General features: G+C 56.0%; 1 long non-coding RNA gene across 2 annotated transcripts; it reads right to left on the reverse strand.

Annotated features, from left to right (window-relative positions):
• Positions 1-1,193: 1,193 nt before the first annotated feature.
• On the reverse strand, positions 1,194-11,529 carry LOC132251369 (uncharacterized). 2 transcript variants are annotated; one of them, XR_009463343.1, is made up of 6 exons: positions 9,296-11,529; positions 6,824-8,982; positions 6,657-6,732; positions 3,031-5,797; positions 2,850-2,934; positions 1,194-2,249 (listed from the first exon to the last, which is right to left on the reverse strand). It is a non-coding gene; the product is annotated as an uncharacterized LOC132251369 (long non-coding RNA). The 2 variants fall into 2 exon arrangements; XR_009463342.1 differs by having other exon boundaries at positions 9,290-11,529.
• Positions 11,530-13,486: the final 1,957 nt, after the last annotated feature.

Genomic DNA, 13,486 nt, shown 5'->3' on the forward strand with positions numbered 1-13,486 from the left:
TGTATCCGACCAGCACGGTTACAAGCCTCTGAAAGAGCCACTGTCCCTCTTTGGCTCTGACCACAAGTGTCCTGCTTGGCCGGATGCAAACCCAGTTAGCTACCAGCTCTTGGGGGCCCCCAGCACTTCCCTTCCTCCTGCTGGGCATCCCCTAGACCCAAACTGCAGCTGTGCAGCTCATATGAAACCAGCAGCAATTGCTGCAAGCCCTTCTCCTGCTCAGCGCACAGGATTGGACTCACTCGGGGGCAAAGCTCACCTCGATGTCAGGGTGCAGCTGAGCCTGGTTCTGCGGGGCTTGCACAGAGCTTCAGCAGCACCGATCCCGACCCAGAGCCTTTCCGGTGTCGATGTCTCACCTGGCTGCTGCCGGGTCACAGCTTGGCCTGAGCCCCCAAATTGAAGCACCCTGCCCGTGGCACCGGTCAAGCACCCAGCACTGATGGTTTGCACTGGGCTGAATGCTTGCAGCAGGGATTGGGGCTCCCGGCCTGCGGCACTGTGGCTGGCCCTGCACCCCTCACCCTCGACAAGAGCAGGAGGCTTTCTGAGCCCAGCTGGAGGGGACTAGTAGCCGCCCACAGCCTTGGTGTAGGAGGGGCTGAGCTTGGGGAAGTCGTGAACTCTGCACTGGCAGAGACCCGGACATCTCTAGGCCATGTCCTTGCCCCAATAGTCCTCAGTCCCAGTGGTCCTAAAAGGGGGCACAGCACCCTGTTAGACTATCACCCCTTCAATACCCCGTGCATCCAGTCCTGGGGCACGTTGCAGAAGCAGTTTTCGAAGGTAACAGCACTGAACTGCTCCTTGCCTCACTCCCTTCTTGTCCTTAAGGAAACATCCCAAAAGGGATACTGCACCACCCCCCATCCCACAGAGCCAGGACTGATCATGCCCCAAGTGCAGGTCATAGCTGTGGAGGATGCTGAGCCCTACACACCCCCAGTGCCTGCCTGGCAGCTGCATCTCTGCCTTAACATCCTATGGCAGCATAATCCAAACCCAGCCAGTTAGTTGGTAGCTCAGAGAGAGCTGGGACCTTGGTCCTTAAGATGCATCCTCAGGCCCATTTTGTTTTGTATTAAAAAGCACCCACACCGTGCCATTAGAAATAAAGAGCAGGACGTGTACTCAAGGCATTCAGAGAAAATGGTCTGAAGCAAATGGACTAAAAAAACACCAAGAAGCTCTCACAGTTTTCTGACCATTTTCTTTTTATTGGGACCATTTTTTTCTTTGGAGACAAGGGACAGCTGAACTTCAACAGATTGCACCCAAGCACCACAACTTGACCGTACATTATTTTTTATTTTCTCAAATAAATCAGGACTGATTTCCTACAGTGCATTTACAGTTGTCAATTGGTGACTAGGCATCACCTGTCATATTATTTGACTATTTTTAAATCAGAACAGGACATATTTTTATTCAACAAGACAGATCAGATCGGTAGACAAAATGAAAGTTTATTATTCCTCCAGCCAGCTCACAACAGGAAAGGGTAATGGCCAAGTCCTTTCAGTGTAGAAGAGCACCAGGCACAAGGTGAAAAGGTTTTTTATACTGTTTATTGTTCGATTGTGCACATCCGGTTGGACGCTAAGCATGCCAACTACCGCTAGGATCGTTTGAACACAGATCTTCATGTATGGGGATGGAGATGAACCTTTTCAAACACCCATGGAGCTTCAACTTACAGACGCAACCAAATTGCACCACAAACAGCCTCAAACTGGCCCCACAACCTACGGCTAAAGCAAGCTACAGCCAAGCCACTAACCGAACTGAGCGCACAACTGCATTTCCACACCAACACTGACAACCCAACCCAGAAAACCCTACACGCTACCTTCAGTCACATCTATTTTGATCAACTCCTAAACTAGCAACAGCAAACAACCTGCAAAAACCTAGACCGCCACATATCAATACGCACAACTAGCACACCTCCTCAACCTCACTGCCTACAAATCGCAGCCAACCAAATACGCACAACGCCTCAACCTCACTGCCTACAAATAGGGCCAACCCAAGACCGAGTCCATAGTGCAAATTGAAGCGTGCAGCAGCTTGCTCCTACTGAGTGTTTGAAAGTGTAGAGATGCACATGACAGTCTCCATCTGTACTTATCTAAGCATATATTAAACATGTGCCTCTCTTCCTCCTGCCCACACCAACCCACACTTGTTGTTTCTGAGCTTTCTTGTCCTGCTTTCTGTTCCTTCTTCTCCAGCTGCTCTTCAGGGACCTGCAATAGTACACAAGACAGAAGTGGAGTTGGCTGGCAATGAACTGCACCCACCACTAAAAATATACACGAACGTAGCTCACGGTGCCCATTATACTCTTGAGCTTGGTGAGCTTTTGAAAGAAGCGGGGTGTGACCGGCTTCCTGCTTACAGGGAGGTCCCACTGCTCCAAGGCTCCCTCAGCCACATTTTGGCTCTTACGTGACTGCGAGCTAGTGGCAGGGCGGTCACTGTGTCCAGAGTCCCTTTCCTTCGCACCCTTTTCCCTAGCTGGCTTTCCTCCCACCTCACACCCTGTCCCAGTCTTTGTCCTTGCAGTGCTGGAAAGACTTGGTGGTGCAGGGGGAATTCAATGCAGCCTGAGTGCATATTGAGCGGCTGCAGCTTCTCTCTTTTCAGCCCTGCTGTGAAGGGGTTCCTGCAGCCTCCCTGCAATCCCTAGGTAACCCCTCTGCCCAACCGCCCAAAGTAGCCTAAGATTTGGAGAAAGCAGGGCAGGAGACCTGTGCCTTGCTTATAAGCCAACAGACCCAGGACGTCCTGGCACTCCAAGCTTTCCACGGCTCACATACCCCAAGTCTTTACCCAAACTCTCTCACCTTTGTCTCCCGGTGGGCTGGCACTGTTTTCTGCCCTGGTTATAGGTTAACTCCTATTTGTCTGTTGTCTTCCCTGCTTCTTCCTCTAGAGGCAAAAAGGACAAGACAGAAACGGGGTGTCAATCAGCACGATGGAAGATGGGTCTGCAGGCCCCAATTTCTCTCCCTCTCTTATCCTTACCTGGGCCTGTGGCCACTGTCCTCTATCCGTGGAAAGTGGGGAAGGCAGAAATCTGTGGTCTGGGCTGCCGACACCTGGGCCAGGCAGGAGCAGAGCACGAAGGGCCAGGACTCCGGACAGAAGTGCTAGGACGGCACCATGAAGGTTACCACAGACACCGGCAACCCTGCTTACAGGGCGGTGCTCCCTGCACACAGCTGGCTGCGGGGCATGAAGCCCAGAGAAAACCTGTAAAGCCCTGAATGCCAGCTGACGGGTGCCTCAGGCAGTCTCAATCAGGGCTCAAAGCAGCCTCGTGTCTGGGGACACAAAGGCCATTACTTCAGACACCCATCGTGGCTGCTACAGAGCCCAAAGGGCTAAAGGAGGCCTCCTCCCCCCAGGTCAGAGGGGCTGGGGGGGCACAGCCCTGTTTACAGGGTGCGAGAGGAGACCATCTCAATGGTGCCAGGAGCAGCAGAGCAGAGACCTGGACCCGAGTTACAGGAAGGTCACAAAGCCTCAGGGGTCCCAGCGCACCCAGTATCCTCCACAAGCCTGCAACCTTCCCTGCAGTCTGTGGGGATCATCTGTGGCCAACCTCACCGAGTGGGACGAGACCCAACCCAGAGAAGCAAGGGGGCCTGGACCCTGCTTACGGGCTGCAGGCCGGGGGCGGGGGCGCAGAGCAAGGGCTGGCCAAGTGCCAGGGCACTCGTCCCCAGGGACTCGGCTGGGGAACACGTGGCTGTCTCTCAAGGAGGGCAGGAACTGCAATCGAGCTACCAAGTGCCCAAAGGATCCCAAAAAGAGGGGGTCTAAGGCCTGTACCCCAAACTACAGGGAGGCCGTGTGCCCCCAAGTATTAGAGAGGGGGCCTAATGCTCCCTGAGACCAAAAGGCCTGGAAATCCGTCCCCCTAGGTGAGGAGGTGGGAGGAGAAGGCTACGAGGACGCATCTCGCCCCTTTCCCAGCACTGGGAAGAAAACAAAGTACGCTGCAGCGATTTTAAGAACAAAAAGAAAATAACAAACGCTTTCACTCCCAGGCGCTCCTCTCTCTCGTTCTCCACACTCTCACAAGGGTAAAAAGTGTTCCCAGGCTGGAAAGGAGATCGATGCTGCAAACTGCTTGACCTCCAACCTTACACTGAAAATCCTCCTCCGCTCCTAGGGGGCAAGAAAGCTGAGACCAGCACCCTCGTTACAGGGCACGGCCCACCTGGCTAGTCAGGCTGCCCACGGCGGGCAAAAGGGAGAGGACCACAGCCCTGCTTACAGGGGGGGCCGTCAGGCCTGGCAAAGGACAGGACTGTCCCCAAAGGCACGTAGAGACCTGAAACCTGCTTACAGGGCAGGCCACAGCTCTGCAGAACCTAGGCGTGCAACAGGATGCACAGGACTCGTACCCTCATTACAGGGCACAGTCCGTGTGACTAGCCACACTGCCCAAGAGGGGCAAAAGGGAAAGGCCCATAGCCCTGGTTACAAGGAGGGCCACAGCCAGCCAAAAGACAGAGCTGTCCCCAAATGCACATTGAGACCTGGACCCTGCTTACAGGGTGGTCCACTGCTCTGCGCAATCTAGCCCTCCACCAAGAGACACGGGACTCACACCCTCGTTACAGGACATGGTCCGTCTCACTTGCCACACTGCCCAAGACAGGCAAAAGGGAAAGGCCCACAGCCCTGCTTACAGAGGGGGCGGTCAGGCCTGGCAAAGGACAGGGCTGTGCCCAAGGGCACATAGAGACCTGGGCCCTGTTTACAGGGTGGTGCACAGCTCTGCACAATTTAGCCCTCCACCAAGAAACGTGGGACTCGTACCCTCCTTACAGGGCACAGTCCATCTCACTTGCCACACTGCCCAAGAGGGGCAAAAGGGAAAGGCCCACAGCCCTGCTTACAGGCGGGGCCCACAGCCAGACCAAGAACAGGGCTGCCCTCAAAGGCACACTGAGACCTGGACCCTGCTTACAGGGGGGTCCACAGCTCTGCGCAATCTAACCCTGCACCAAGGGATGTGGGACTCGCACCCTCCTTACAGGGTGGCCCAGCTGTCTGGATGTGGAGTGCCAGGCATAGATGCATGAAAAAGGACAGGTGCCTGGACACAAGGATCAGAGAGGAGGCCACGGGCTTCAACCCAGACCACGGGAAGGTCATCAAGCTCTGGGGTCTAAGGAGTTTGCCGTCATCCCACGAGACTCGGCTCCAGTATGCGAGGCCGCCCTTCAGCACAGCGCTGCAGACTGCTCCGGCTGTCTATGCCAGTGGAAAGAGGCTACGTCCATCCTGCTTACAGGGGCTCCTCTCCGACTGGCTGGGAACAGCAGTGGACTTTGACTCCCAATTACAGGACGTCCAATGCTAGGGACATTCAAACTGCCTGTCTTTCTTACACAGTAAGACGCACCATACACCCTACTCACAGGAGGCTGCGCCCCTGGCAGTCATGTCTGGCAGCTGGCCCGGGCCCCGCTTACAGGGCAGCCCCACTGCGCAAGACCACTGAGTAGATCCACACTCTTTACAAAGGAGGTGGCGGTGACACACACCTTGCTTACAGGGTTGTCCACTTCCACCCAACTGCCGCAGAAGCGGAACAGCATCAAACGCACAAGCTTGTTACTGCGTTACAGAGAGCTCATGCAGCCAAAATTTGACTAATACATGACTGATACTTAAAGGCAGGGAGATCACTCCGTCCAGAGTCCTTTCCCTTCGCATCCCATTTTCCTGGCTTTCCGCCCTGGTGTGGTTCGCCCGCTGCTCGTCCATCTGGCAGCTGCAAAAAGGAAAAAGAAAAGAAATAAGGACTCACCCCCGACAAAGAAACAGAGACACAGTCTGGGTGTAAAGCACGGGGTCAGAGACTGAGACAGGGAGTTGTAATGTCTGTTTGGTCCTTCCCTGCCACCCCTGTGCAGCCGTCTTCTGTTTGACAGCGGGGTGAGAAGGAATCTCCTTGTTCAGCTCCCAAAGACTAGCTCAGCTGGAAATGGAAAGCCATGGGCCACAAGCCGACAGGCCCAACTCGTACCACATCACAAGACTGGCACAGCACAAGGCACCTGCAATCCTACTTACAGGATGGTGCCCCCCGCTCCCCGCAAACACCAGCTGCCATGGCACAAGGCTGACCAAACGCTGGTTGCTCAGGCGGTGCGGTTCAAGGAAACAAGCATCCGCACATGTGGAGGACAATGGGCAGAAACTACAACTTCCTCGACAGCAAAGTCAAACCCCTGAAAGGACCAAAAAAACATTCAAAACACCTGCATTCAAGTTGGGGACGTAACCAAACCCCAGGTAACAGCAGTGAGTGGGGGAAGGAACGACTGCCCGCTTTCAGCTACCAGACCGAACCCAAGTGACAGCAAGCTCACAATGCCCAGTGTCCTAAAGAGCTTGCTGCCTTGGAAAAGCAAAGCGGACGTGACATGCCTCTGGTTTACAAGATCCTCAGTACTCCACCTAAAACTTATCCGCGTATGACAACATCAGGAGCTAAGATACGAATCCTGCTCCTAAGAAGGTGCCAACAAACCAGACTTCCAAGGCCCCCCCGATCCCAAGGCCTATGGCTTCGCAAAGGGACCAAAAATAAATAAAGAAAAAAAGGGGCCGCATGAAAACTCCCTTACCTTTGCATGGTTTTCCTCCCTCCTTGTCCGCTGACTCCTGCTTGTGCGCCATCTTTCCAGCTGCTCCTATCAGGGCCTATAGTAAACACAGGCAGACACTGCATTTAACTCGCCATGTTGAAAAACATGTCTATGGGCTGCAACTTCTCTCCCACTTTAAGCCATACCTGAATCTGGTGCTGATCTGTCCTCTATCCGTGGAGATGGGGGACGTCAGATGTCTGTGGTCTGGGCTGCCGACATCTGGGCCAGCCAGGAGCAGAGTGCAACGGGCCAGGACTCTGGACAGAAGTGCTAGGACGGCACCATGAAGGTGACCACAGACACCGGCAACCCTGCTTACAGGGCGGTGCTTGCTGCACACAGCTGGCTGCGGGGCATGAAGCCCAGAGAAAACCTGTAAAGCCCTGAATGCCAGCTGACGGGTGCCTCAGGTGGTCTCAATCAGGGCTCAAAGCAGCCCTGTGTCTGGGGACACAAAGGTTATGGCTTCAGCCACCTATCATGATGGGCACAAGAGCCCAAAGGGCTAAAGGAGGCCTCCTCCCACAAGGTCAGAGGGGTTGGGCGGGGCACAGCCCTGTTTACAGGGTGTGAGAGGAGACCATCTCAATGGTGCCAGGAGCAGCAGAGCAGAGACCTGGACCTGAGTTACAGGAAGGTCACGAAGCGTCAGGAGTCCCAGCGCACCCAGTATCCTCCACAAGCCTGCAACCTTCGCTGCAGTCTGTGGGGATCATCTGTGGCCAACCTCACCGAGTGGGATGAGACCCGACCCGGAGAAGCAAGGGGGCCTGGACCCTGCTTACAGGCTGCAGACTGGGGGCGGGGGCGCAGAGCAAGGGCTGGCCAAGTGCCAGGGCACTCGTCCCCAGGGACTCAGCTGGGGAACACGTGGCTGTCTCTCAAGGAGAGCAGGAACTGCAATCGAACTACCAAGTGCCCAAAGGACCCCAAAAAGAGGGGGCCTAAGGCCTGTACCCCGAACTACAGGGAGGCCGTGTGCCCAAAATTATTAGAGAGGGGGCCTAATGCTCCCCAAGACCAAAAGGCCTGGATATCCGTCCCCCTAGGTATGGAGGTGGGAGGAGAAGGCTACGAGGACGCATCTCACCCCTTTTCCAGCACTGGGAAGAAAACAAAGTACGCTGCAGCGATTTTAAGAACAAAAAGAAAATAACAAACGCTTTCGCTCCCAGGCGCTCCTCTCTCTCGCTCTCCACACTCTCACAAGGGTAAAAAGTGTTCCCAAGCTGGAAAGGAGTTCGATGCTGCGAACTGCTTGACCTCGAGCCTTACACTGAAAATCCTCCTCCGCTCCCAGGGGGCGACAAGGCTGAGACCGGCGCCCTCGTTACAGGGCACGGCCCGCCTGGCTAGTCAGGCTGCCCACAGCGGGCAAAAGGGAGAGGACCACAGCCCTACTTACAGGGGGGGCCACCAGGCCAGGCAAAGGACAGGGCTGTCCCCAAAGTGAGAGAGAGCTGCACCCTGCTTACAGGGATGTCCACTGCTCTGCGCTATTTAGCCTTCCACCAGAGGCACGGGACTTGCACCCTTGTTACAGGGCGGCCCAGGAGTCCAGACGTGAAGTCAGACACAGATGCATGAAAAAGGACAGGTGCCTGGACACAGGGGGAGAGGAGGCCACAGACTTCAACCCAGACCACGGGAAAGTCATCAAGTTCTGGGGTCTAAAGAGTTGGCTGTCACCCCATGAGGCTCGGCTCTGGTGTGCAAGACCGCCCTGCGGCACAACACTGCAAACTGCTCCAGCTCTCTAAGGCCAGTGGAAGGCGGCTACGTCCACTCTGCTTACAGGGGCTCCTCTTCGACTGGCCAGGAATAGCAGTGAACTTTGACTCCCAATTACAGGATGTCCAGCGCTAGACATTTTTTCTCATGTTAGAAAGCAGCACGCACCCCACTTACGGGTTGCTGTGCAACTGGCAGCCAAGTCTGACAGCTGGCCTCGACTGATGACAGGGTGGGACTGTGCTGTGCAAGACCACTAACCAGATCCGCGGCCTTTACAAACATGGTGGTGGTGACACACCTCGATTACAGGGTTGTCCGCCTTCCACCTGACTGCTGCAAAAGTGCAACAACATCAAGGGCAGAGACTCGTTTCTGAGTTACAGGGAGCTCGCCCAAAGGCTCACAAAGCCGAAATTTGGCTAAGACATGATTGAGACCTGAAGGCAGGGATGCCACTCTGTCCAGAGTCCCTTTCCTTCACATCCTGTTTCTCTGACTGGCTTTTCTCCTACCTCGCCTCTTCCCCTCTGCTTTCCCCATCCGCGTCTCCTTCCCGTTCTTCCGAGGCCTGCAAGAACAGAGACCCAGACGGGCTATAAGTGAACAGAGCCAAAGCATACATCTAGCAGTCGTAACCCTTAATGCACTTAGTATCCTCTGGAAACTTGCAACCTCCCCCATAATGCACAGGCAATACAATACCTCTGGCCAACCTCAGAAAGTAGCCTCAGACAAGCAATAAAGGCAGGGTACCTGAACCTTGCTCCCAGACTAGGGGCATTGGAAATCCCACCCCAAACCTTCCAAATTCCAGGGTGTGCAACTTAGCAATGAAACCTGGGGAATGGACACTCCCCGTGTCCAATTTCTCTTACCTTTACCTCCTGTTTGGCTGGCCTGGCCTTCTTCCCTCCTGGTCAGCTCACTGCTGCTCGCCTGCCATCCCGTCTGCTTGTCCTTCCTGGGGCGATGCGCATCGACCTTCAAAGGGGACCGGTCTCGCGGGATTCGGGGCTGCAGCCTCAGGTGGCCGGTCCAGGCAAGCGATGTCTTCCATCAATCCCTTTTCAGCAAGGGATTCAGCATCCTGGACGACCAGCTCCGACACACTCAGCGCACACTCAGGACACACACAGTGGTTACAAGGGAACCACTGCAGAAATTGAAGGGGGCAGCGGGTGGGGAAACTTGGATGCGAAATAACAGGAGAGAAGAGGAGAGAAACAGCGCAGCGGGGAAGGATGAACTTGGAGATGAAAGGTACCAGACACCAAGGAGGTGCCTGGCAGATCAATTTTATTTGTCCATTAAATAGCAGGCCGGCTCACACCTGCTTTTGCGTCGTCTTCTCTGCTGGTTTTCTTCAGCGGTACCCCCTGTGCTCGTGCTTCCCCATGGGATGGCCTTGAGAGGGCACAAGCCCCCTCAAGTGACCACCAGTGCTTGACCGCCCACAGAGCTAGGCAGCACCACACCGTAGCTCGGGCTTGGGGGTGTGAAAGACTGTCAGTGCTTGACCCGTTTGCGAGCAGGGCAGCACCACACCACAGCTCGGCAAGATGACCCCGAGAGCAGACAGCGGCGACCTCCAGGCCCTCCCCCACTGCAGCCCCAAGTGATGCCTTAAGGAGGGGCCGCGGGCCAAGCCCGACGGGCCTGGCCCGCTGCCCCCCCCGAAAGGCAGTAAGTGAGAACTACAGGGGTTCAGACCAGACCCACTGCCAACCCGAATGGTATCTGAAGGGAGGACAGTGGGGGCCTACGGACCTTGCCGCTGCCCCCCACAAATGACACCCTAAGGGAGGACTGCGGGGGTCCTCCGGCCCTCCCCACTGCAGACCCAAATCATGCCTTAAGAAAGGACCGCGCGCAGAGACAAACCAGCCCTGCCCGCCGCCCCCCCAAATGACACGTTAAGGGGGCAGTGGAGGTGACTACGGACCTGAGCCTCCGCCCCCCTGAAGAACACCTTAAGGAAAAGCTGCAGCCGAGGCCCGGGGACCTCGCCCACTGCCCCCAAATGGTGCCTTCAGGGAAAGACTGGAAGCATGCAAGCCCGGCCGCTGCCCGCCCCGCGGGTCACCGGTGCTTGACAGGTGCTACGAGCCACGCAGCACCCACGTGGCTCGGGACGTCACTCCCCACAGCCTTTCACAGCCCCGGGCCTGCAGAGGGGCCGTAGGTCCCCAACTGCAGCCCACGTGCCCCCCCCCGGCACAGAGCGGGCAGGGGGGCTCCGCCTCACCTCCTCGGGGCGCCGCTGCCTCTTCAGATCTTCCGGAGTTACCGCTCCCCCCCGCCCCGCTGACCAGCTCTTCTCCGCCCTCCTCGTGCTGCAGTGAGGCAGACGCCGCTGCCGCTTCAGGGCACTTCTGGGGTTACCGCTCCCCCCCGCTGGCCAGCTCTACCAGCTCTTCTCTGCCCTCCGCCACCGCAGCCAATCGTCGAATCCGCCCACGTGCGCCGCACGCGGCCTTTTATTCCTTCTGGAGGCCCCGCCCCTGATGGGGGACCAATAGGAAACCTCGGGGGAGGGGTCAGTCCCCCTCAGCGCCTCTTCCTCACCTTGTCTCTGGGGCACGTGGGGGGAAACTTTCCTCCTGCCGTCTCCTGATTGGCGGGGAGTGACACGCCCCAGCCAATCACCCCGTGCCGTTCTGCTGCAGCTCACGAGGCCGCGGCATGCCTGCCACGTGCGCGGTCTGGCGGGCTCTGCGCGGCGTCACGTGGTGTCTGGCTTTGCACGCTGGCTGAGGCGCCCGGCGCGAAGCGGGCTTTGCTGGGGTTTGCCGTGCTTCCTGCCGGGCTACCGGTCTTGAGGCGTGTTAACATGCATGGACACACACATCATCTGTAACTATCCGCATGGATCCCCCTCTGCTTGCGGGCACGGCCGCGCTGCTCTAGCGCACTCATTGCCACACACCGCCGCCGGTTCCAGTTTCCCGCCACTCCCGCCCCGCTCCTCTCCACAACGCGCCTGTGCGGAGCAACCCCGCGGGTTCTTCCCGCTCTTCCCGCCCCGCGGGGTTTCACTGCTTTTTTCCCACTTTTTTTCTATTTTTAAACAAGGTGTGTGTGTGTGGCGGGGGGGGGATTCCGTGCAAATGTTGCGAGCCGGAGAGCCCCCCCCGCGGCCCTGCCCTGCCCGCGCTATGGGACCGCGAAGGATCGCAGGCGGACCAATCGGCGCACAGAACGGCATCCCTCCCAGCCAATCGCCGCACGTCTCCAGGCGGCCGAGGCTCCTGAGGGGACCAGGGCCGGGTTGCAGCTCCGCCTCCAGCGCAGGCGCCTGCGGGTCTGAGACTGGCGGGAAGGGGCAAGCATAGCGCTGGGACACCGCACCCCGCACCAGGGCTTTCTTTAATAATGAAAGGACCTCCCCTTTCCTTTCTTTAACAATGAAGGGAACGTCACTAGCAAAGTTCTCGTTTCTGGAAGCTGGCTCCTCCACTGACCCCACTGACGCTGCACGACACAGCCCCCCCCCCCCCCCGGTGGTAGGGAGCACTAATAACCCTTTCAAGCTGGCGGAGGTTTCCAGCTCCACTTTACTGAAAAGCAAAAGGTAATTTTTGAACAAAGTGGCTTGCCCGAGAGCATTTTCCAGGTGTGATGCAGAGCAGACAAAGATTCGAGCTGGTGTCAGCACTCAGCAATGCTCCTCATTGTGCTGGTAGTGCGATGCACAGTGACCTGTCCTGGCCCCACAGCTGTTGCTACCAAGATGGGGGGGGGGGGGGGGTATTTCCAGGCCCCTAGACATGCCTTGGCACTTCCCAAGTGTGTCTACACAAGACACTTATTGCACATTAGCCTAATAACTCTGTGCAGTAGCTTGTCATGGCAAAAAACATGCTATTAGTCTACTGCACAGTCTTATTCAGGTAATGTGCAGTTAGCATCACTAAATAACTATGTGCCAGTGCTACTGCACTGTAACTTTAGTGCATTTAGTTAGTACTTTATTAAGAAAGTACTAAAATAAATGCACAGTATCTAAGGCGCATTAATGAACATGAACCACCACAATGCAGTGTGCTGTGTGACACTCACTTCAAGCGAACATCTCACACAAGCTTCTCAGGTTGTGTGTCAGGATCTTGTTTCCTTTGCAGTGACTTGCACCGAGGCTGTAGTATGTTTCCAGGTAGATCCCGGGGTTGAAATCCATCTGATAAACTTCTCCCTCCGTGAAGCTAGATGCAGTCTCCATCTTGCACATGCAATAATTTTGGGTCCAGCACTCTGGGTCAGCTGTACTCCTAACTTCTGCTTCCACTATTGTAACCCTTTCCTATGCTGCCAGATTGCAGTCCTCGCCCTGCTGCTCTCATGCTGGAGCTCTCGGACTGAGAGGATGGCAGAGACCAAAGGTGATAAATCCAGAGCTGAAGCTGCCAGGCACGCGCTGGGGAGGTCTTGGGCTTTCTTTGCCCTCGAAGATGTGGTGACTGCTCTGACAATCCTAGATACACCCACTGGATAGATTGCTTCCAAGTTTGGGTTTTCTTAAGGGGGAAAATGGACTGAGACAGTGTATTTTGGAGCTATAGAGTCATAGAAACCTAGGGTTGGAAGGGAGCTCAGGAGGTCACAGCCAGTCCAACCCCTGCTCAAAGCACGACCCTCCCTAACTACATCATCCCAGCCAAGGCTTTGTCAAGCTGGGTTTTAACACCTCCAAGGATGGATACTCAACCCCCTCTCTGGGTAAACTGCTCCAGTGCTTCATCACCCTCCTAGTGAGAGAGTTTTTCCTAATATCCAACCTCAACTTCCCTTGCTGCAACTGGAGCCCATTGCTCCTTGTCCTGTCATATGTCCCAAATGAGAACAGTTCAGCTCCATCCTCTTTGCAACCCCCCAGCAGGGAGCTGAAGGTTGCTATCAAATCCCCTCTCGGTCTTCTCTTCTTCAGGCTAAATAACCCTTAGCCTCTCCTCCCAAATCATGTTCCTCAGCCCCCCAACCATTTTTGTTGCCCATCACTGGACTCTCTCCAACTTGTCCACATCCTTTCTGCAGCGCGAGTCCCAAAACTGGACACAGTATTCACAAGTGATTCC

Source organism: Alligator mississippiensis, chromosome 7, assembly GCF_030867095.1.
Source record: "Alligator mississippiensis isolate rAllMis1 chromosome 7, rAllMis1, whole genome shotgun sequence".
Classification (NCBI taxonomy): Eukaryota; Metazoa; Chordata; order Crocodylia; family Alligatoridae; genus Alligator; species Alligator mississippiensis.